The sequence below is a fragment of the Sebastes fasciatus genome, chromosome 2, assembly GCF_043250625.1.
Source record: "Sebastes fasciatus isolate fSebFas1 chromosome 2, fSebFas1.pri, whole genome shotgun sequence".
In the NCBI taxonomy this organism is placed as follows: Eukaryota; Metazoa; Chordata; class Actinopteri; order Perciformes; family Sebastidae; genus Sebastes; species Sebastes fasciatus.
Genome location: NC_133796.1, coordinates 37,469,747 through 37,473,215, shown reverse-complemented (window position 1 = coordinate 37,473,215; position 3,469 = coordinate 37,469,747). Strand labels below are relative to the sequence as shown.

The 3,469-nt window shown below is 41.9% G+C and overlaps 1 long non-coding RNA gene across 1 annotated transcript; it reads left to right on the top strand.

Moving 5' to 3' along the window:
- Window positions 1-391: 391 nt before the first annotated feature.
- LOC141760038 (uncharacterized) lies at window positions 392-2,869 on the top strand. The gene is made up of 4 exons (XR_012592253.1): window positions 392-935; window positions 1,043-1,147; window positions 2,113-2,357; window positions 2,848-2,869. It is a non-coding gene; the product is annotated as an uncharacterized LOC141760038 (long non-coding RNA).
- Window positions 2,870-3,469: the final 600 nt, after the last annotated feature.

Below are 3,469 nucleotides of genomic sequence, written 5' to 3'. Positions count from 1 at the left end.
AAGCTTTGATATGCACAATAAAACCCATTTTGCTTTCTGTCACTCTTCTTTTTTTTCTAGACGTTTCCCTTTGGTCATATTGTGTGGCGTTCGAGTTCACAGTCCGCTCTCAAGTATGGGATGCTGATAGGGGACTTCATGTTGGCTGTCAATATCCTCTTCTCTGGAAACAACTATGCGAAAGTGGCATTACTGTTCAAATTTATGAACATGGGGATGGTGGGAAGGTCCACATTTTTCAAAATACAGGACACCTACTGTGTGGACACCATAAAACAGTTCTGGGAAGAAAAGCGAGCATTAGTTATTTCCCAGCTAAAGCCCAAAGCCAGTGTCGTGGCCCTGGGTAAGTTCTATTTTGACATAGATTTGTTGATATGATACTGACAAATACCGGTTGTTGTACAACCGGAAGTGGTCAGTATCATATCCACTAGAGTGAATCATAAAAAAAGTGTGTTCCAATTTCTGAAATTATTATTTATGTTTTGTTTTAAAAGGAGATGGTCGGATGGACAGCCCTGGATTCTGTGCACAGTACTGCACATATAGTGTGATGGAGAATGACTCTAAAGACATCATCTCCATGGTGACAGTGGACAAACGTGAAACGGCGCGGAACAGTGTCATCATGGAGAAGGAAGCCTTCATCCGGACTTTTGACACACTTCGTCAGTAAATAGGAAATTTGAGCGAAATATGTACTGATGCTCATAGCCAGATAGCTGCACTCTTTAGTACGTATATAGGTTTTTAGTTTGTTATTCATTTTTAATATGTGTGTTGACTTGTGCAGGAGTCGTGCAGATGTCTGTACTTACAAATGTCTTTTGTTCACTGTTCATACAGCCAAGGGCATATATAAGTCATGGGGAGTTCGCCATACCCTTAACATGTGGCACGGATCGAAAAACCTTGGAAAGAAGATCCACCAGGTAATATTATGGAATGTATTTCATTTGAACTCATTGTCACTTCGTCACAAAACTTGCTTACACCAATAATTTTCTTTGATTGTTTTTGCATTTCATTCTGTGGTCAGGCGAGCCAGCAGAAGGGGTGCTCCATTTTACTCATTTGGAGCAAGGATGTGTGCAACCACTTTTGGTTTTGTGCCAAAATGTCGGCAACCTATGACGACTTCTTTGTAAGTACTATATGAACTGTTATTTATATTGCTACACTTGTGGAGCCAGAAATATTTCACAGCTGCAGACATCATTTCAGCGTAATGTGTCGGATCATTGCTGATGCGTTATTGTTCTCTTAGGACATGTGGGCTGGCCTACTCCATCACGTCACAAGAGAACACGAGTGGGCTCTTGGCGTCTGTCACCATGGACCCTTGTCGGACAACAGGGACAAGGAATGGATAGAGAAGGGATCTGTGGCACACAGAGCACTCATTGAGATAGTGCTAAATGCACGCTGGCTGGGTCAAGTAGTGAAGTACCTGGGATTTAGGTATGTGGGCATGGGTTTTACATGTAATATTTATGTTCACAAGTATTTAACTCAAACAAAGGAAGCTCCTGGCTTACTCCCTATAAACCCACATAGGGAAGAAAAAAGTGAGTAAATCTTGGGAAAGATCATGCAGAGAGTGGGTCCCTTTTTGAAAAATCTCTAAAATACAGATGATTGTAAATCATGCAGTGACTTGATCAAAGTCCTTTTTATTTTTTTACTGTCCACCACTGATTGTGACTATATGTATCAACTAATGACTAATGACAACATAAAAGATCTAACACTTGTTTTTTACTGTTTAGGTCTACAGCAGAACTTGAGTCCTTTCACAACCACATACTGATGTATGCCAGCAAGAGATTCAGTTTCACCCTACTTGCTGGTTTGGATTATAATCATCATGTCCACCGACCAGTGCAGAGAAAAGCTGATGGCTCCATTGAGTAAGTTCTTAAAATTGACAACAGTATACCAACTAAAACGGAAGTATATTAGTTTTATAATATAAGGTAAAATTTATACATGAATAATTATAATGAATGTTGCCCTTGCACAGGCAGCAGTTTTGCAAATTTATCACAAATTCATTTTTCAATAACCATCTTTTCCTGTTTCGGTCATATGCTAATTTCATTATGTCAGATACCGGAAGCTGTACAACAAGAAGTCGCGGAAGTGGAGCCTGTACACAATGAAGGTCGACAAGGACTATGGCTACATTCCTGACCTCTAGAGGGACATCCTCCGTAGCCGCACCACAGCAGACAGAGGCATGCCGCGTGTGAGACGCCAGAGGCCTGATGACCCGCGGCAGTATGGTGTGCTATGTGGTATTCCACCTCCAACCACAGAGGAGCTACTGCACACACAAGTCAGTCGACGACAAGGTATAGAAGTTCTTTCAGTGGGCCTCATTCAACATCCCTTCTTCAGAAACCCAAATTACATGTTTTCACACTAACCCTTGCAGCCTTCACAACATAGTTTCTCATTACACTGATTCTGATTTTAGTTGATAAAGGTTGCATATAGATTTTGTTAATTACAAGCAGCTTTTTGACGACTACAGAGATGTTATATGAAAGGTATCATTTATGATAATGTAAAGACATCACGCATTGACACACAAAAAGAGACGCATTGACATATTGTCATTGAAATAATATGGTACTATAGCATGAGAGGCAGAGTAAGAAACTTCTCAACCAACAAAAGACCAGCATAGAGTTGCATGCTAAATAAGTTATTATATATGCATTACAGCAGCCTTTTAAAAAATATTATAGCCTATATATATGGCCTATATGTGTGACGTTATAGTCAAAACTAAACAACTGATTTCAAAATTCTAACATGCTATTCTTTGTTCATTCGCAGGGCCAAGGACTACCTAAGTGAGTTTCAGAGCCTGCGTGGGATAAAGCCCACATATTGGTGGTGGGGGTCAGGATATCTGTCCCTAATCCTCCACACACAACAGCTGGGAATTACAGTTCTGTTACCCCGCCCCAAGGCTCCATACTGCCACACAACAAACTGCCGGTAAGCAGCATACCGGAACTGTCTGTTGTCCTCTCCGGGATTGGGTACGTCCTGCTGAGCCCTAATGTCGTTCCAGATCCTCCTGGCCAGGCGAAGGACACCCTCATGGAGGATGTAGAGGTCCACATGAGGTAGCAGGGAAATGCAGTTCTGTGGTGGCTGGCCACAGCACTTCCTTTCCACGTCAGTGGGCATTTCCCTGCACCTCATGCAGACACACCTCAGGTTGATTGGGGTCCTGGCCAGGAGGACCTGGTGGAGGAGCGCTGACCATTAGATCAAATATGAGGCTGGGATCCCTCAACAGACATCTCCCCAGAAGCTCCTGACACTGCTGCAGGCTCAAACACTGAATTCTGGCCTAGAAAGACAGTAGATCAGGGAAAAAGTATTACTTTATTTATGAATAAACAATAATGATCATAATGTGGACATAAAGTATGGACATGTTATATTT